Below are 21,920 nucleotides of genomic sequence, written 5' to 3' on the forward strand. Positions count from 1 at the left end.
TTATTGGGATAATTATTAAAATAATGTGTAAATCTATTTAAACATATATTTAAAAGCTTATACTTAAAGACAAATGAATTAATTGGTTGTATAATTTTAGGCCTGAAAAACAGATGTTGCAACATACTTCTTTTTTCTTGGTAGAGAAGGAAGAAACAAGGGATGAGGGATCTGCTCTAACCTGTTACATGAATTTACAGTTTTGGATATTTTTGCCTGTTTTTCTTCCATATAAAGGAGAGTTGACCTAAGGAGAAATGAAGGTTTAACAAGGCACTAAAAAAATCTATTTTTTTTAAATGTTAAGGCTTCTTCAATGAGATTGTAATCTCCTTGAGGGCAGAGATAACATCTTCTGTTACTCTCCTCCTCCCTCCAACAATGCTCAGCATAGAGCTCAACACATAGATCATATATCTCAATAACAATAAAAGAAATATGTGATGAATTGAATTGACTAGATCTTATCATTATTATTCTGTACACCCACAAAGTGCTTTTTAATGTGGTTTTCCAATTTGTAGGAGCTGTAACATTCAGCTACGTGCCCAAGCCTCTGGGCCTGTGTAGAGTGAGAATACTATTAGCCTGTTAGGAACATAAGGGATCCCCTGGTCTATAAGAGCCTCCCAAGCCAATCAATCAGGTCAGAGCCTGTTTGAACAGATGGGCCTATCTCTGTGGCCTGAAGGGCAACAGACTCTAACTCGAAGAATGAAGGAGAGGGAATTGGAGAGAAGAGAACTTAGTCCTTCAGAATGCCCTACAGGGCTGGAGAGTCTGTTTCTTCTTGCTCTTCGATATACTGTATTATTCCTGAAATAGCATAGCAAAAGAGTTTGTCTCCTTTTGGGTTTTATTTTCTTCATAAAACTTTCATCAGCTTCTTTTAATTGCAGATAAAAGACCAGTGTATTCCAAAAGAAAATTGTTATTATTGTTATTATTAGGGGTAGAGATAAGGATTGAAACAGTGATTTCACTGCTACAGGGAACTTCCAAATATGGGAATTTTCCCTACCAATGTTGATTGACACCTCCTCTGTAATTCATAATCTTTGAAAATTGCCTACAGCACTGAGACGTTGAGAAATTTGCTGAGATTCAGATAACTCGAATGCAAGAGGCAAGATTTGAGCTCAGTTCTTGCTGTCTTTGAGACTGACTCTCTTTCCACAATATTATTATTTTCATACTGCCACATAATAAAATAAGCAATGTAAGCTGTTTGCCCTTAATAAGAAGAAGGGAGGAGTATGGTCCAGTAGATCAAATGGTGGACAGAGAGCTTGGAAGAACAAGGGAATTCTACCTCTCAACACTCACTGGTTGAATGAACATGGTCAAGGCACCAAACCTTTTTGAGCCTCAAGTCTCTCTCTAGAGTTCTTAAGTATGGATGATTTTTATTTAACTTAGTGAAAGAGTTTGTCTCTACTTCTGCAGATGAAATTACACATCCTTAATGTTGATTTAGGATTTAATGATAACTTATATAAGTGTAATGTTTTATATACATCCAAAGCATTTCAAAAAAATATTTTATTTGATCATAGGAACTATTCTGGCAAATATGTCAGAGGATAGAAAATAAAGCATCCCTCATTTTAGCAGAGTGCTGGGGGATTATGCATACAATGAATGCTGTTTATACTGTCAAGCAAAGTCCTCTGGTAGGTTCAGTTTAAATTCTTTTTCTCTGTGACAAGGATGGATTCTAATTAGTGAGAAAGGGAAGAAAAGAATATGCAGGAGTATCTATACCGTAAAAAATAAGCAATTTTTAAAAAGGCAGATTTTATTATCCCCATTTGACAGATGTGAATATAAAGGTACATAAGATTGAAGAGACTTTGCTAATAATACACAATTTATTGTGGGTGTAGAGGGCCTGAACTCTGGAGAAACATACTTGAACCGAGGTGATAACTCAGTGGAATTGATGAGATTGGTTCTCTAATTCACATATATATTTAGTACTTATTATGGTTATGTAATGGTTCTCTAGTTCACACATATTCAGTATGCTGTAATGATATAATTGTACTAAAGTATATAAGGGCTGAGAAGGACTGGAAATGAGTCATTCCATCTTTGACCAGCCTTCATCATTTCTCCATTAAGACCAAGGACTAGGGCTGATCCTGAGGTCCTCCAGAAAGCTGGCCCAAACATTACACATGGGTAGGCTGGAACCCAGGCTTCCAGTTTCCAGATTAACACAAATTTTCTTAACTGCAATCAGGAATAACCCATGTGGACATATCCTAAAAAAAGTTTTAGAATTAGGGATAAAGTATTATTAGCAAATTATTATTATTAGTGTTCCCAATAAATAGCATTGTTTGAACTTACAATAAACATCATTCAATTATGGCATTAGGAGTTAAAAGAAACCTAAGAAGTCAGCTAGTCCAGAGCTTCTTAAACTTTTTCCACTCATGATCCCTTTTCACCTGACAAATTTTTACAAGACCTCGGGAGTATATATACATATATATATAAAACATATGCATAACATTCAATTACAAGACCCCATATAAAGTCTTAAACCACAGTTTAAGAAGCTGGGATCTAGTCCAACCTTTCACCCAATGCAAAAATCTTTGCTACAACATTTCTGCCACATGGTCATCTAATCTCTGAATAAATACCCCTACTGACAGAAAGTGCACCTATAAGGCAGTAAGCATATTACTGGATATCTCCAGGCATTAGAAAGTTCATTATTATGTTGAGCTGAAATTTGCCTTCCTGTAACTTCTATCCTTTGGTCTTGTCACTCTCATACTCAATAAAAGTAGCTCCTTTTTGTCTATGGCAGCAAATATGAAATGGTCTGCTTGCATTCAAAGCCTTTCATAACCTAGTACCCTCTAACCTTTCTGGTCTTTATTTAGATCTTACTCCCAAACATACACCCCTGGCTGTTCCACAAACAAGACACCAGACCTCTCAGCCCTAAGCATTTTCTCTGGCTGGGCACCATCCTCGCAACACTCTCCCTACTCCTCAGACTACTGACCTCCCTGATTTCTTTTACATTCCAATTAAAATTCTTGTTGCTGTTTGTCCTTCATTTTCAAAGAGTATCAGAGACATCATGAGCTGATGTCTTGGCTTATGCATGAATTGGACTTAAGTGAGACAAAACTGCCTCAATGAAATCCAGTGGCAAGAAAATAGTCAAGACTTTTTCTTTATGATAGTCACATAGAATTGTGTGAATCTTTCTTTTCTCCTTTAAGTCTCCTCTTTTCCAGGAGAGACGTGCTCATGGCTAGGTCTTCTCAAGATAGGGCATTTCAGGCCTGGATTCAGAAAACATTGAGTTTAGCTTCCTGAGTCAGCTCCAGGGGACACCAGGCAGCAGCAGTTAATGGATTTACAGAAGAACCTCTAATTCTAAAGTAGGGTGGAATTTTCCCAGGTTGATTCAGCCTCTCTGCAATCGTCTAGCTTGTTAACCCATCAAAGAGAGATGCCTTCCCTAGCTGGTGCTAGGAAAGCTTTTTCCCATGGAAACAATGTTACACTGTAGTGCTGAGGGTTGTTGTTCTGTTACACTGAGTCTATTTAATCCTTGTTCCTCACTGAGTTTCACTACTCTGGGACTTCTTGGACTTCTCCCTCCTTAGATGTGTAAGACCCTTGAAGGGAGGAACTGCTTTCCTTTTTTGTATTTGTATCCACAGGTGCTTAATAAATGTGTAACTATTGACTATTTCTGAGTTAAATATGCTTTTGAGAGCTGCCTCAATATCTTCACCATCATTTCTATTTCTCCTATAATAAGGTAACATTTATATAAGGGTACAGTTGATGTGTATGTTTAGACATAATAAAACAGTGAAAAGCATTACAAACAGGGCCTGATTAAGTTCTCAAAAAATTTATAAATGTTTCAACCAGTAGCTTTTTTTTTCCTATAAAGATCTTTTCCATTTTCAGCGAGCACTGAACTAGAGATAGGGACACTCTGATCCTTCCAGTGAAAACCATTCATAAATCTAAATGCTTCAGACATACAAATATTTGATTTCCCCCAAACTTCACAGCTAGTGACAGAAGCAGGAGTTGAAGCCAGGTTTGCTGACTCCAGCTCCACTGATTTGTCCACTAGGTCTACACACATAGCTTCATTTACCAGAAGGTTGGATCCCAGGTATAGAAAGAAAGGAAAAATCCTTTATTAAGCACCTATTTTACAAATATGATCTCATTTGAAGTTCACAACAACTTTGGGATGTAGGTGCTATTATTATCTCCATTTTATAATTAAGAAAAGCAAGGCAGTGGGTTAAGTGATTTAATCAGAAATTAAAGATCACATAGCTAACTTCTATCTACTGAGCTATTTAACTGATGAATTATACCGGATAGCAACCTTTAAGGAGGACAGCCTGATGTAAAGAGAAGTGAGCTAGTTGGAGTGAGAAGACTTGGTTCTTAATTTTAGCTATGACATATAAGCTGTATGACCATGTTGACAAGCTACTTTGCTTTTCTGAGCCTTAGCTTTGTCATCTGTAAAATGGGCATAATAATATGTATACTTGCCTACCTCACTTGGTTGCTTTAAGGAAAATGTTTCATAAACTTTAAAGCTTTATATAAATGTGAGTTTTTATTTTAAGAGATTAAAGAGGGATAAGGGGATGCTATGAATCATTCATCATTCAGTTTTGCAGAAATAAGCAGGTAAGAAAATCATATCTGGTCATGAGTAAACAACTATTTTTTTTAAAAAAGGTACAATTGTGTTTTTTAATCCTTGAGATCCAGAAAGTTCAATTACTACAGAATTGTTAAAATGCCATCTCATAGATAGATGGGTGGGGAGGATGTAATAGACTAGAGAGATCCACAGTAATTTGCTATTCATGCTCTTTCATCATTTAAAAAAGAAAAGTATTCCCTTCTACAAAAAAAAAAAAATAAATCCTATGACCTAATTATAAATCCTCACCCTTGATTAACCTGTACTTAAAGGAGTTTAGAATTCAAAGTCCTCTCTAATGATGTAGCAAATTATACAGGTGAAAAGGCCAATGATTAATCATGGCATCTTGAGGTGGTAAAGTACTTTAGAAATCACATAGTTCAAATTCCTCATTTTCCAGATGGAGAGTTTGAGGCCCAGATTTGTGAAATGACTTGCCCAGGGTCAACTAACTAGCTAGTGACAGACCTGTGTTTGGATTCTCAGTTTCACTCTTTTTTCTCTGTTCTACTTTGTTTCCTCTATTCACTTCTCTCACTACAGCAGAAGCTTGGGAGACTGCTTACAAAGAAACCTAGCGACCTAAGATGCTGAATAGGGATGTGAAGGATGAAAAAGACAGAGAGAATCAAAGATTAGACATACATATTTTTCACTCTGTCTCCTTTTATTTTCCCTCCCTCCCCCACTCCATATACACTCTCACAGATATGAGTGTGAACTTACTGAATCTTACTCTGTCCTTTGGTATCTATAAAATATTATAAAAGAAAGGTGGAGTTGCATTATATCAGAGTGGCCTATCAGCTCATTAGCCTAAGACTTTGAACTCCATGATCTTATAAATCCGAGCTTATAAATTACATATTAGTGCCTTCCTATTAATTAAAGTGAATTATCTCAACATCACATTTGTTTGGTTTGTCTTTCTTTAAGTCAAATTCTTTAGTATTATCTGTAACATGAAGAGTTTTCAAATAATAAGTGTACCTTCACTATAGTACTGTTCCAGAAAAAATTATCTGTAAATCATATCATAGCTTCATAATTAAATGAACCCTAGAAGGAAGACTCCTTCACTGTAGAAAATTACCTACTGAGCTATCTTTTTTTTAACAGAATCATAGAGATCTCCTAGTTCAACCCCTTCATTTTTAGGGATGAGAAACACGTTGTTTCCTTCCAGTTTTCAAAGAGAGGCTATGACTCATGTGGTATAATGGAGAGAGCCTGGAACTTGGAGTCACAAGTTCTAGGCTTTAGTCAAGGGCTGTCTGTTTGACTGTAAGTCATTAACCTTGGTTTCCTCATCTATAAAAGAGGATAATAATAATGTGCCTATAATGCTTTGGTTTACAAATGTGAGTAGCTACTTCCCAAGGTCACACAACTAGTTAGTAAGGTTTGTGTTAATTTAGATGTTTATATAGTACTTAGCATGAAGCTTTCTATATAAGTAGGCACTTAAACAACTTAAATGAATTTCAGGATTCCATAAAGCGAGTTACAACTGCGTTTTTCTGAATTTGCTTTCAAAGAATTGTACTGAACAGTATCTCCCAAGCAGTCTGGCAAATGTCTAGGATATAAGGGTGCCGGAGAGTTTACAGGGTTGGCAGGATACTATGGCTCTCTTCCACTGTCCTAAATAAGTACAAAATGAGCAGATTATCCAACTGGCTTCTGATCAGGTAGTCAATTAGCAATCAACAAGCATTTACTAAGTACCTTATATGTGCCAGTCAAGCCAAATGAATGGTGGAGATATAGACAACTGGCCCTCAATCAAAAGGAGCTGACATTCCACTGTGAAAGGGTAGTAGCTCTGTGAGTAGAGAATAAGACATCTATAAGACTTAGATAGGTTTGTATGAGATACATACAGAGTAGGTGACATAACTTTATAGAAGAAGGCCCTAGTGTGCTGTGTTTGTCCTTTGTTCTCAAAGAGAATCCTGACACCAGAAAGATGAGCCAGGATTGAAATGCTAAGTCACCTGAATCACTTTCTCCTTCAGAGCTATCTGGATCTAGCGGGATGATTGGAGATGGCCCTGGATGCAATGAGAGACCTTGGCTTTTTTAAGCTAAGGTCTTTAATAGGTTGAGAGAACACCCAATCCGTGATTAAGATTAGGTAATAAATGAGGCAGAAAATGGCCTCTTTTATCTAGTTTAAAAAATTATGCACATACATCTATCTATCTGTTTGTCTATTTGTCTATCTATCTATCTGTCTTTCAATTTGGGATGGGAAAGACTCTCAGGATTTCTGGTCCAAATACAAACAATTGCTATTTATTTTCATCCTGAACTAATTAGGGCCCAAACAGTGACCAGGAGGGGACCTATTGTTAATCAGTCAGTGACAGCCAGACTGATTTGGGTTTAAGGCATGGTCCTTAAGAAAAAAAGAAAAAAGCTTAGCCCAAAAATGCCAAGATACTTTGGGAGATTTCAGGGATCAAAATTTAAGTTCCTTTGGACAGAGCACCCTCAGGTAAGAGTATGATACCCTTTGTGGACTGAAGAAAGAGAAGGGAAAGAAGAAAAAAAGAGAGGAGAGATAAGAGGAACAGGAAGAAGAAGGGAGAGGAGGGAAGCAGAGAAAACTAGTGTCTACGGGGACTAGAAAAGGCCTCTTGTAGGAGAAAAACTAAGCTGAGTTTTAAAGGATGCCAGCAATGTGAAAAGATAGAGGTGAGAAGGGAGAGTATTTCAGTCAGTATGAAAGCAGAGATAGGGGATGGAGTGCCATTTGTGACTGGCAAATAACTCAGAATGACTGACTATAGAGTCCAAGAAAGAAGAGGAAAATGGAAGATTGGAAAAGAAGGAAAGGATCAGCTGGTAGATAAAATGTAATGAACTCTGGCACATAAGGCTCTTTACAACCTGGTTCCTACCTCCTTTTCTCATCTTCTTAGATGTCATTCTATGATTCAGTAACAAAGACCAACTCTCTGTCCCTCTAACACCATACTCAATTTCTCAAGAGCCTCCCTCATGCCTGGAATTTGCAGCTTCCTCACCTTTACCTCTTAGCTTCCATGTTTTCCTTCAAAACTGTTTAAAATCTATCTTCCCCAAGAGTCTTTCCCAATCTTACCAACTGTTAGTGCCTTCCCCTCTGAAATCACCTTCTATTAACTTTCTTTAGATGGTATGTACCTAGTTATTTACCTCTTTTTTTCTCCATTAGGATTTTAAATCCTTAAAGACAAAGATATTCTTGTTTTTCTTTGTAATCTCAATTCTCTAGTATCTAGCACATAGTAGGTGCTTCACAACTAACTAAAACAGCTTTCCATGCCAAAGGAACCTAGAAATAATAGTGATAGTAGGTGGTTCAGTGGATAGGACACTGGGCTTGGAATCAGAAAGACTCATCTTCAAATCTGGTTTCAGATACTTAGTAGCTGTGTGACCCTGGACATTATCTGTAAAATGAGCCAGAGAAGGAAATAACAAACTGCTCTAGTATCTTTGCCAGGAAAACCTCAAAAGGGATTACCAAGAGTCAGAAATAAGTTTAAAATGACTGAAACAATTAAAATGACTGGATTTTTTTTAAGTGGGAAGGGTGACATTGTCAGACCTGCGTTTGGGGGAAATCCCTGTGGTAGTGGGTTGAGGATAGATAGGAGAGAGAGAGACTTGAAGTAAGAAGACAAATAATCTAAGTAAAAGGTGAAAGTGAGAAGGGTTGAGGGCCTGAAATCGGGTAGTAGTTCTGTGAGTAGAGAATAAAACATCTATAAGAAATATTTTGGAGATAGACTGGTACAGTGGGAGATCTTGGGCAGCATTAGGTAACTGAGGGAATTTATTGATAACCTAGGAGGAAAAGGGAATTTGAAAATGTCAGTAGCTCATCAATTTTGCTAGAACTGACTATGTATTATGATATGTGTGAACTATAAAATCTGGATGATTCAAACTGATTTTGGTGGAGGTGGGGAGAATCAGAATTAGCTGGAAGTTTAAGTTCAAAAACTATCTTTTTTTTCTTTTCCTCTATAGTATTTTATTTTTCCAAATATATATAAAGTTTTCAACATTCTTTGTTTTAATATTCTAAAGTGAGTTCTAAATTTTTCCCCTTCCTCAGTATAGCAAGCAATCTTATATAGATATTTGTTGGAATCTTTACAAAGTGTTAACTCATTAGAGTTGATAGAGACAATAATTATCGAATTTAGCTTGGTTCAGTATGATTGATCTGATCTTACAAGGAGATGTTACGGGCCAGAACTTGAAACAAGGTACTAAGTGGAACTGATAGAAACAATGCTTGTGTTCACACCTTTAGAGAGTCATATAAGCAAGAAGCTCTTAGGGCCAAAGAGCACTTTGGGACAGACATAGAAGCACTCTGGGACAGACACAGGAGGACTCTAGGAGGAAACCCACAAGCCCACTCTCGGAGGTGGAGTCAGATTCATTCACTTCATCTCACCCCACCGTGGTGGCTGGCCTCCTGCACTTCCCCCACTGAGACCAAGGCTGGTCTAAAAGGCTCTGCAGAAAGCTATCCAGCCCCAAGTAAGAAGACAGGAGATTCATTCCATCTTCCACCTTTGTGTTGGCTGGAGGCTGAAGAAGCAGAGGCAGAAGCAAAGGACAAAGCTTCAAAGAGCAAGAAACCAAGTAGAAAGAGAGGCCTCTAAGAAAGCTAACCAGGCTTGGAAAGAGATAAGAAATAAACATTTGGATTTTATTAGCTGGTTGTATTTGAGGTGATTACTACTTTTAACTGAAACTAAGGCTGCCTCCAGAAAATCTCCCCAAGAAACCTGCTCTCCCAGAGAGAACCATTATATTTTAAAGAAGAGAACACCACAGGTATATATACAATCATTTTAAACATATTTCCATATTAGTCATATTGTGATAGGAAAAGCAAAAAAAAGGGGAAAAACATGAAGAATAAACAAATAAAAACAAAAGATGAAAACAATATGCTTTCATCCATAGTCAGTCTCCATAGTTTTCCCTCTATATGAAGATGGTATTTTTTATCCTAACTCTACTGAAATTGTCTTGGATCACTACTCTCTAAGGATTAGTTGGGGAAACTAGACAGAAGTTTTCTTATCAGAGCAAGATCCTACTGTTAAGTCTTTGAAAGACTTTTACTTGGAAGAAGAATGAGAATTAAAACAGAACTAGTAGCAGTGGGTAAAAGTTGTAGAGAGATGGAGTTTGGCTCCAGGGAAGAATAAACTTCCCACCAATTAGGATTGCCTAAGAGAAGAATGAATTAATTTCTATGAATAATGGATTCTCTGGCAGCCTTCAAGTAAATAAATTGATCAGTGATATTGTACAAAAAGGGTTCTTAACTTTTTTTGTATCATGGCCTACTTTGTTCATCTGGCAAAAGCCATGCATCTTTTCTCAGAATAATGTTTTGAGATGCATAAAATAAAAGTTTCCAAAACATTTTTTTAAAAAATCAATGGATCCCAGGTTAAGAACTCCTGCTATAGAAGGTTCAAAAGATTATAGTTTTAAAACTGGAAGTGACCTTAAAGATCATCTAGCCCAGGGCTTCTTAAACTTTTTCTACTGATGACCCCTTTTCGCCTGAGAAATTTTTGTGACTGAGTATATAGGTATCTAAAATAGATATACAAATCAAATATTTACTGATAACCCACACATTCAGTTTTGGGGTCATGCCTCACAGTTTAAAAGCTTTGATCTAACCTAACTTCCTCATTTTATAAATGAAAAAAGTGAAGCTCAGAATGACTTGGGTCATTACAGCTGAAAAGCTATGCCAGTGGAGGGCAAATGTCATCAGGTCTTACCAAGCTAGACTTATGGACCCAGTGATAGACTACAGTCCTTCCAGGAGACACTCATCTCTGGGTTGTCCACAGAGCAATGAATTTTTCAGCAATAGTAACTCATAAAGAAAAAAGTTGTCATTTAGTTGTGTCTGACTCTTTGTGACCCCATTTGGGATGTTCTTGACAAAAGATACTGGAGTGATTTGCCATTTCCTGTCATTTTACAGATGAAGAAACTGAGACAAACAAGGTGAAGTGACTTGCCCAGGGTCACACAATTAGGAAGTGTCTGAGGCCAGGTTTGAACTTGGGTCTTCCTGACTCCAGCCCCTGGAGCTCCACACATCTAACTGACTACATATTTAAGCATCTGCTATGTTGGAGAAAACTGGACTAGGTACTGATGACAAAAATAAAAGTCCTTCCCTTTCAAGAAGCTTGTATTCTATTGGTGGATATTCTAAGGGTGCAAGTTTTCTTTGTGCTACAATCATATCAGTCGGTCAAGAAACATTTATTTAGCACCTAGTATGTATAAGGCACTGTGCTAAGCACTGGGAGAGATAGAAAGAAAAGCAAAAATATTTAAGGCTTTTCAGTGTCATTTCACAGGATCACTGATTTAGAAAGAAAGACTTAGGTCATCTGGTCTTTAATTTTACAGATAAAGAAACAGGGAAAGATTTTCCTTGATACTCTTTTCTCTCTAGGTTTCTGGGACACTTGTCCATCCCAGTCCTCCGTTTCCTTTGCCAGATCTTCATGCAGATTATGTCCCTTAGCTGGGAGTGTCCCCCACAGCTCTATCTCAGGACCTCTTCTCTTTCCCCCCATACTAATTCACTCTCTCATCAGCTCCTGTGGATTCAGTTATCATCTCTAGGCTAATATTTGTCACATCCACTTTCCAGTCCTAACCCCTCTCTCCGCCCACCTGTATCTCCAACTACCCATTGAACATCTTAAACTCAACATATCCAAATATGAACTCATTATATTTCCCCCCAAACCATCTCTCCTTCCTAACTTTCCTATTTCTATGGAGGACACCCCCAAGTCACCCAGGCTCACAGACCAGGACTTCTCACTCTCTTACACACACCATCACCCCCCTCCCCAATCTGTGGCCAACAGCCATTGATTTTACCTTTTCTTGGGCTATTGCTAGGGGCTTTGTTTAGTCTTTCTACCTCGGATCTTTCACTCCTCCAGTGCATCCTCCACTCAAGCTATCAAAGAGATCTTCCCAGTGCCCAGATCTGACCAAGCCACTAGCCTATTTAAATAACCTCACTGGTTATCTATCATCTCCAGAGTCACAGATAAAACCCTGTTTGACATTCAAGGCCCTTCACAACCTGAAGTTGTATCTGACTCTTCATGAGATTATTTTGAGTTTCTTGGCCAACATCCAGGAGGGATCTGACATTTTCTTCTCCAGTGGATTAAGGGCAAACAGAGACAAAGTGACTTGGCCAGGGTCACACATCTAGTGTTTGAAGCTTAGGTCTTCTAGACTACAGGCCCAGGGCTCTCTTTACTGAGACCCTTAGCTGCTTTACCCATTCCTAAAAATTGTGTAATCCAACAACACTGGCCTCCTTGGTGTTCCTCAAACAGGATAATGTACCTTCCAAACCCACTAACTCTCCCCCAGTGCTCACCCTCCTAACTTCGCTGGCTTCCTTCAGATTCCAGCCCCAATCCTACCTGCTACAGGAAATCTTTCCCAGTTTACCCCAAAGCCAGTGTCTTCCCTCGGATGATTTCCTATTTCTCTGTATATAACTTGTTTATAAGTAGTCTTTTATATTCACAGCATTAGAGAAAGACTCCTTAAGAAGTTCCCAGCTACTACAGGCTATTAGAATCAATTGTCTGCAGATGAATACATCCAGAGTCCAATGCACAATGTCATTCAGTCTGGAGAACTGACAAGATGAGTCAGCTTAAGAAACTTCAGCACAAAGAACTGTCTGCCTGACTCACTTCAACACAAAGTCCCTCGTACAAAGCCCTGACTATGACTCAGAGGAGCACACAGCACTTACCTGCCACATCAGAGGTCAGGCCAGCCCCGAGCCCAGACAGAAGCAGGGCTGCAGTTCCATGCCCTGTGGTTCTCTCCATGGAGGCCGGGACCCAGGTCACTAACCCCCAAATCCCCATCTTAGGAACTAAAAGTTGGCTGGCCCCTAATTCCCTCATTTCACAGAAGAGCAAACAGAGAGGTCACAGAGGATTTGAAGCCTGGGCCTTGGACTCTAAAACAGACTTTGCTTCTGATCCCTAGGGGCCCCTCTTAGGGGAAAGTTCTGGGAGGAGAAAGGTCCCAGCCTTGAGGAATCCTTGGAAAGTGTGAATCCCAGGATTGGAATGATCCTTCAGGATGAAGAGGTTTCTGGGGTCATAGCAAAGGAATCTGGACTATACCTTGGTGAAGGTGATATTCAAGGAACAAGGAACTGGGAGCCAAAAGACCAGTTAGGAGGCAACTGGAGCACAAAATGTGAAGAATTACATTTGGATTATAGTGGCAGCCACGGAAATAAAAAATATAAGAGCTATTTCAAGAGAACAAATGGAAGAAAGATTGGGTGAGCCATAGTTACAAATCAATAATTTATGAGAAAAGAAGAATGACATTAATTACATTTTTTAGAATAAGAACTCCTAAATAGAATAGAAATACTAAAGTACACAAAATTTCAAGTCAGGACAGATTCAGGCCAGAGACTTTATAGAAACATGTAAGGAAAAAACAATAGAAATTTGAGTTTTCCTTTTAACTTTCCTATTTCCTACCACCAATCCTCCAAACACATAAACAAATATTTCTCCCATGATTATTACAAAAGGTGATAATATTACATGTAAGATAACAAAAAATTCATGAAAGTGTAGATAGATGGAAAGTGTAATTTAGTATTTGATTCTAATAACAACAACATGAGGGTAGGAAGTGGCTTCATATTGATATTTATACACAAAGCTGGCCTTTCCAAAATTGTGACTCAGGACAACTTTGTCTTCTGTACCTTCCTATCCCTCTTCCAGGGTCCTCTTCACTTCCAAAAAGCAAACCATCATCACCTTGAACTTGGACAACCGTAATAGCTGCTCAAGTGTCGGCTCACTCCAATCCATCCTCCATTCAGCCACCAAAGTGATATTCCTACAGCACAGGTCAGATCATGGTGCCCCCTACTCAATAACCTCCAGTGCTTCCTATTGCTTCCAGGAGCAAATACAAAATGCTCTGTTCAGCATTCAAAGCCCTTCATGGCCCAGTCCCCTCCTACTTTTCTAGTCTTATTATACTTTCCCTCCCTACCCCATCCTCTTCAGTCCAATAACATGACCCCTTTTTGATTTTCACAAACAAGACAATGCTCCATCTCAGCATTTTCTTTTGCTATCTTCCATATCTTCAATGCTTTCCCCCTTTATTCTTATTACTGATCTTTAAGTCCCAACCAAAATCTCATCTTTAACAAAAACCTTTCCTAACCCTTTTAATATTAACCAATCAATTAATCAATATTTTGTAAGTACCTAGAAAGTACCTGTCACATAAAAGGCCCTAAAAGTGGCTTCTTTATCTTAATTATTATTTCTTCTGCATATAGCTTACTCTGCTTACTAATTTGCATGTTATCTCCTTCATTAAACTGTGAGCTCCTAGAGGGCAGGGAATGTGTTTCACCTCCTTTTGTATTCCTAGCACTTGGCATGACATCTGGCAAATAGAAGGCACTTAATAAATGCTAATTAAGGATTTGTAATTATATTATTCATCTACAGAACAGCTAGGCCAACTGAATATAGAGTGCTAGGCCTGAAGTCAAGAAAACCTGAGTTCAAAGCAGACTTCAGACACTTCCCAGGTGTGTCACTCTGGGCAGTCACTTTAATCATTATTTGACTCAGTTTTTTCAACTGCATATTGCATTTACCTCCTAAGGTTGTTGTGAAGATCAAATGAGAAAATATTTATGAAACACTTAGCACAGTGTCTAGCACATAGTAGATGCTTAATTAATGCTTATTTCTTTCCTTCCTTCTAGGCTTCTGGGAAGTGGGACTTTCTGGACAAATTGCTTGGCTCTCTTGTAAATATTTGTGCTTTCACCTTCTAGGAAAGAAGGGGCAATTCTCAAACTTCAAGGGAGGTACTATAAGTATAGCACAACTGTATAGGTCCCTGAGGAAATAGGGCTCATTAGAGAAGAAAGGAGAGTTGTCCCAATAATTTATGAGATTACTGATAGGGGAGGGCAAAAGGAAAAGGGACACTACCTTTGTGTTTCTTCTTAGGTTATATAAAGCCAGTTTTAAACCTGATGCTTTTGTTAGCTCTAGCATTTACATGGGAACCAGAGGCCCCTTATCTTTATTGTAGAAACTCAGCTATAAGCTAACTTCCTTGAGTAAATCCTGAGTGGGGGATGGGAGTGGGGAAAATCTCTCTCTCTCTCTCTCTCTCTCTCTCTCTCTTTTCCCCTCCCTTCCTCCTTTCCTCTCTCCCTCTACTCCCTCTCTCTTTCTCTGTAAATTACTTTCCTCACATTTTATTGAGAAGATAGAAACCATTCACTTGTGAGTTTCCTCTTCTCCCCTATTTTATGTCTCATCTTTACATTCATTTCAGTTCTGCAGTCCCTTGAAATCATCTTCAATTTTCTCCTTGACAGTTGTCTCTGATGAAAAAGTATCACCTTGCCTTGCAAAGACCAAATCTTTATGTGTAGACTTGATTTCATTTTCTCTTCTAGCAGATGTCTGGCAATAATCTCACATTGCTCCCCACCCACTCACCCCCCAACCACCAATCTTCCTCATCCTGTGAACCTTTTACTCTTGACCTGCATGAATACCCAGTTCAAGCCCTCAATGCCTTTCACTTGTCCACTTTAGCAGCTTCCAAGTTGGTCTCCGGTCGCTTTCCTTTCACTCCATCCTCCACAAAACTGTCCAAGTGATATTCCTAAAGCACAGCTCTAACCATGTCACTCCCCTGCTCAGAAAGCACAAGTGATCCCTTATTACCTTTAGGATAAAATACAAAAAACTTTTTTTTTAATAACTCTTTGCTATTTGCTCACAACTTTCCCCTCCTTCCTAACTCCTGCCCTTATCAGAGGGGATATCAGCATACGTATTAATTCTTCCTTAAATAACCTAACCATTCAATTTCTCGATCTTCTCATTTCCCATAAGCTATTTTTCCACCCCACTCCAGCCACACATACCCATGATTTTGCCATCACACATCAATGTACCACTTTTGTGTTTGGGAATCTTGAGGTCCCATGATCCAATCATAATTTATTAGTTTTCCAACTCTCCCTCTGCCTTCCCTTACAAAATCCTACTGCTCTTCATCTATTCTATAACTTCAATTCTCAACCAGGTCATCTCCCCCACACCAACCATTCTTTTTTTATTCTCCCCATTTTGACCACTTAGAACCAATTCAACTCTACACTGTTCTCCTCTCTTGAATTCCTATCCCTCTTATCATTTCACTAATTCAACCAGCCAGCCTCAGCCTCAGCCTTAGATTGCTCCCACCATTCTTTCTTATACATGTACTGCTGAACAGAGGTAGAGAAAATCACACAATAGTTCTGACTGGGTCCAGCTCAAATTTATGACTACAACCTCAACTGAGCCTTCACTGCTGCTAGACAATCCTACCATGCTTCTCTTATCAATTCACCACCCCACTCTCTACAAAGGCTCTTCCAAACCTTTTCATCCCTTCTCAAACCTCTTACAGGTCCATCTCCCCCCACCACTTTCTCAGCTAAGATCTTTGCCTCCTATTTTACAGAAAAAATTAAGACCATTTGCCATAAACTCCCTCTTGTCTCCTTTTTCTCATTGCCTATCATTAACATTCTTCTACTGCTTCTTCCTTCACCCTTGTCTCACATGATAAAGTATCCTTATGCCTTTCAAGGTTAACTCCTCTACTTGTAAAAGAGATCCCATTCCAAGCCATTTCCTCCAAAAGATTGCTGCCGTCTCCCTCCCTCCTTGTGATCTCCACTTTTCTTTCTCTTGTTTTCAATCTCTCTCTCTCTAAGGACTCATTCTTGGGTGGTGCAGTGGATAGAGCACTAGATCTATAGTCAGAAAACTAAGTCAAATACGTTCTCAGCCATTAGCTGTGTGAATGTGGACAAGTCATTTAGCCCTCATCTATAATATAAACTGGAGAAATGGCAAAATCCTCCAAGCCCCCTTCCCTACTGCCTACAAACATGCTCATGGTATGTTCATTCTGGGGAAAAAAAAAAAAAAAAAAAACTTTACTTGATCTTTTAATCCCTGCTAATTATCAACCTTTGTTTCTTCTGCCTCTGTCACTAAACTCAAAAAAAAGTCTATCGCTTCTTCTTCTTCTTCTTTTTTAATGTTGAGGCAATTGGGATTAAGTGACTTGCCCAGGGTACAGCTAGGAAAGGTTAAATGTTCAGATTTGAACTCGGATCCTTCTGACTTCAGGGCTTGTGCTCAACCTATTTGTACCACCTAGCTGCCTCTCCCCTCATTCTTCTGAAGCCCTCACAATCCAGCTCCCAACCTTATCAAATTGCTTTCTAAAAAACATTACTAAGGATCTTTCAGTTGCCAGACTCAATGGCTTTTTCTTCTGATCTTTATTCTCCCTGATTTCTCTGTACCCTGACACTATTGAACACTCTCTCCTCCTTGATACTGTCTTTTGGGATGTTACTGCTGGTTGTCCTATATGTATCTGGCCACTCTTTGTCTCCTTTGCTGGGTCCCACTCCAGATCACACCCTCTAAACATAGGGGTCCCTCAGACTTCCTTCCTGGGTCCTCTTCTCTTCTTTTATACCCTAGCTTCTTAAACTATAGTTCCCCAAACCCTTTTAAGTCCAATGTCTTTCCTCTTATTAATTATCTCCTATTTATTCTCTATTTTTAAATTTTTATTTATTTTTAATACACATTTCTTTATGAATCATGTTGGGAGAAGGAAATCAGAGCAAAAGGCAAAAGCCATGGGAGAGATTAAAAAAAAAAACAAACAGAAAAAAGGAAGTTAACGTAGCCTGTATTGATTTACATTCAGTCTCCTTAGTTCCTCTTCTGGATGCAAATAGCATTTTCTATCCAAAGTCCATTGAGATTGTTTTGGATCATTGAACCACTAAAAACCAAGCTTTTCATAGCTGATCATCACACACTCTTGCTATTATTGTGTACAATGTATTACTGGTTCTGCTTGTTTCGCTCAGCATCAGTTCACGTAAATCTTTCCAGGCCCTTCTTAAATCACCTTGTTAGTCATTTTTTGTAGAACAATAATATTCCCCAGTTGATGGGCATCCACTCCTTTTCCAATTCTTTTTTACCACAAAAAGAGTTGCTACAAACATTTTTGCACATGTGGGTCCTTTTCCCACCTTATGATTTCCTAGGGATACCAATAATAGCACTGCTGGATCAAAGGGTATGTACAGTTTTATAGCCCTTTGAGCATAGTTTCAGATTGCCCTCCAGAATGAGTTGGATCCTTCCACAATTCCACCAACAATGCATCAGTGTCCCAGTTTTCTCACATTCACTTTGTCATTTATCATTATCTTTTCAGCTTTAGACATTATTTCTAGGCTGTCCCCCATGATTGCAATACTCTACTTCCTCCACTTCAATTACTGACCTCCCTGGTTTCCTTTAAGACTCAACTAAAATCAAACCTTCTACAAAAGCTTTCCCCAAACCCTTTTAAGTCCAATGTCTTTCTCTTATTAATTATCTCCTATTTATTCTCTAGATAAGGTTTTGTATATATTTGTTGGCATGTTTTCTTCCCCATTTAGATTGTAAACTCCTTTAGGGCAGGGGATGGTTTTTGTCTCTTTATATCCCCAGTGCTTAACACAGTACCTGGCACATAGTAGGCACTTAATAAATGTTTATTTATTGATTGATCTGGTTGTAGTCTACGTACCCAGACTTTTCCCCCCAATGTTCATGGATTCTTGAGTCCAGCCTAACTAGCCTACTTCCAGATACAATGCCCTCCTCACCCTATGCCTTTTCATAAACTGACCTCCATGCCTGGAATACACTTTTCCCTCACCTCGATCTTTTAGAATTCCTAGTTTCTTTCAATGATTAGCTCATTTGTTACTTCCTACATGAAACCTTTGCTAATCCTCACACTTAAGGCTGCACCTTATCCCCTAAAAAATTCTTTGTAATTTCTCTGTATATACATTTTGAATTTACTTGTATATTTATGTATTATTTGGATGCACCAATTAGCATCCTTCCTTACCGCATACAAGCCAGCTAGCTGAGGTCCTTTAAGACTGAACAGGATGATACATATGGTAGAAGATGACTTCTTTCCTCCAAATGAATAAAAATCTCACTGATTTGGGTCAATTTGGAAGGTCAGTTTATATTTGAGAAAAGTAGAACTAATAAAATATTTTCAGAGAGATGGAGTTCTTTTATTTTTAAATTTTATTGATTACCATGAAATGTGGCACTTTGAATATATTCTCTGAGCAAGAGAGATGGAAGCACATAAATAGCAATCATATAAGATGAATGGACAATGATGGTCTGTGACATGTACCTTTGGAGGAAGGAACTACTTCCAGGAGGTTATTAACTTGTTATTCTTTAGAGCACTGCTAAATAGAGATAGCTCTGAACCTACTTAAGTAATAGATGAGAAAGATTTATAAATTGTGGTTTTATGAATGAGAGGTATCAGTAAAATTCTTTATCTCTGGGATTACTGCCCACACTACATCATTCATGGCCCATTGTTGGCTTTTGCCAATCCAAGTGGTGTTACTTGCCAACACCAGTTAAAAGGGTTTGATAGAAGGCTTTTTTGTGCTAGAGCACAAAAATGACTTTGGGCATGAAAATAGGCTGCCTGTAGAGTTTTTAAAATATGCAAACAGAACCCAAATTTGGTGAGACAATAATTTATTAGTATATGATAAGCACTAAATTGGATGCTACCAACCAATAAAAGAGAAAAAGCAATACCAACCATCTATTCCTGGGATGCAGTTGCTTGGTACCATAAGTTCTTCACATCAAATTCTCAGAGGTTGATAGAAGAAAATTACAGTGACTTGTGACCCAGAGAGGGCAGGACCCTAACAAAAGAAACTCAATCAAGCATTTAGGACTTACTCCATAGAGTGTATCATTACTCAAGATGAATTTTGTAGCTTTGAACCAATTCATCTGATAACTGAAGTCCCAAATAAAGTAAAGTAAAGCTGTTATTCTGTGAATTCTTCCACAAATCTTTAAAGGAGGTGGCACAATAAAGGTTGATTTTCTTTATGCTAAATATAGTTAGAGGATCTATCCCTTCCTCTACCTGGGCCAAAAGAGTTCAAAAATCTGCTAACTTGAATTCAACTTAGTCCCCTCTTGAGCAGGACCTGAAACACCTCATGCAATCTAGGTAAATAATGGACTTCCATTTTTATCCCCTGCCTAATCAGTCCATTGTAGGAAATTAGGTTCTTAGGGATAGATCAGGGTCTCTGGAAATAGTTACATTTCAAAATAACCTAATAATTTTTAATGTTATAATTACTTTACCAAGTACTTGTCAAGTCATCTCATTTTATCTTCACAATCCTGCCTTAGCAACAATTGTGTACTCTCATGGGAACTGACTGTTCCAGAATACCACAAAACCTTCTCAAATATATCCATGATCACCTTTAACAATTCACATAGGAAAAAATCAAATAGATGACGAAATCTTGTATTATCCATAGGAAATCACTGAAAATGGGAAATCAGCTAGATTCAGAATTAGATAAGATGGGAGTATCGAGTGCTTTAAATGATCCAAAGCTACTCCAAGGTATGACTCATCTTTTAAAAACCAATGTTCTTCTAATTTAATTTGGCTTGTAGCCTTCTCAAGTTAAAAAATTTACCATCAGTATGGTAGCTGACTTTGATTTCATATTTCTCCTCATTGAAGATGTTTGACAACATGGCTAAAAAGCATGGAAGTAAGCCCACAGCCTTGTTTCCCTCCACTGGTGACTGGGAAAGCTCCAGAGCACTGTGCATCATCCAAGAACCCGGAAGGCCTGTCGGCATGAAGTGAACCTGTCCCGGTCAGACCTATAGATGTTGTGCGCAGACCTCTCTTCTGCTCCTGGCAATAACCCTGAAGGCTGCTTATGGACCAGGACCTGTGGTGCATCAGCTACCGAGTGCTGACGGCGCCACACTGATCAGTGATAAGGATGTGATCCTAGAGAGATGGGCTGAACACTTTCAGTCTTCTCAACAGATGGTCATCAGCTAATGCTGAAGCTATAGGCCATTTACCTCAAGTTGAAATCAATCCCTCCCTTGCTAAGGTTCCAGCTGAAGAAGGTTTTGAACGCCATTTGGCTATTTTCATGTGGTAAAACCATGCATGCCGATTCTGTTCCAGCTGATATTTACAAGGTGGAGGAGCCAATTGTTTTTATAAAAGCTGACTGAAATAATTCAGATTGTTCTGTAAGAAATGACCAGCAGGATGATTTCAGATTATATGGCAAGAGGAGATTATACCCCAGAAGTTCAAAGCTGCCTCCATTGCCCATCTTTATAAAGATAAACGGAATAGATTGTCCTATGACAATCACAAAGGGGCAGTGTCTCTCTCTCAGTCATTGCTTGCAAGATTTTTGCCAGTCCTATTTAATAGACTAACCATACACCTGGAAAAAAGGTCATCTACTTGAGAGCCAGTATGGCTTCAGAAGAGGCTGAGGAACAGTCTAATTGTGTTTGCTGCCCATCAACGTAAGGACAGATCAGTGGAGGAAGTGTGGTGTGTGATTCTTTGTTTGCAGATGATTGTGTATTCAACAGACCCTCCAAAGCTGAGATGCAACAAAGGATGGGTCAGTTCTCTGCTGCTTGTGCTAATTTTAACCTGATAATTGGCACCAAGAAAACACAGGTCCTCCATCAGCCAGAAACACATCATCCATTTGTAGAACCATCCAGTTACAGCAAATGGTGAAGTTTTCAATGCTGTGGATAAGTTCACTTACTTTGGCAAGATACTTTCTTTAAAAAAACTTTTTAAAAAACATATACACAGATAATTTTTCAACATTGACCTTGTGTTCCAAATTTTCTCCTCCTTTCCCCCATCCTCTCCCCTAGATGGCAAGCAATCCAATATATGATATACATATTAAAATATGTTAAATGCAATATATGTAAATCTATTTATACAATTATCTTGCTGCACAAGAAAAATCAGATCAAAAAGGAGAGAAAATGAGTAAGAAAACAAAATGCAAGTGAACAATAAAAAGAGTGAGAATGTTATGTTGTGATCTACATTCAGTTCCCTC

At 38.5% G+C, this 21,920-nt stretch overlaps 1 long non-coding RNA gene across 1 annotated transcript in view; it reads left to right on the top strand.

Annotated features, from left to right (window-relative positions):
• Positions 1 to 21,443, top strand: part of LOC116419428 — a 34,578-nt gene extending 13,135 nt beyond the window's left edge. The window contains exons 3-4 of the long non-coding RNA XR_004229739.1: positions 13,579 to 13,707; positions 20,537 to 21,443. This is a non-coding gene — a long non-coding RNA (uncharacterized LOC116419428). The remainder of the gene's footprint in view (positions 1 to 13,578; positions 13,708 to 20,536) is intronic.
• The last annotated feature ends 477 nt before the right edge of the window (positions 21,444 to 21,920 follow it).

The sequence above is a fragment of the Sarcophilus harrisii genome, chromosome 5, assembly GCF_902635505.1.
Source record: "Sarcophilus harrisii chromosome 5, mSarHar1.11, whole genome shotgun sequence".
Taxonomy (NCBI): domain Eukaryota; kingdom Metazoa; phylum Chordata; class Mammalia; order Dasyuromorphia; family Dasyuridae; genus Sarcophilus; species Sarcophilus harrisii.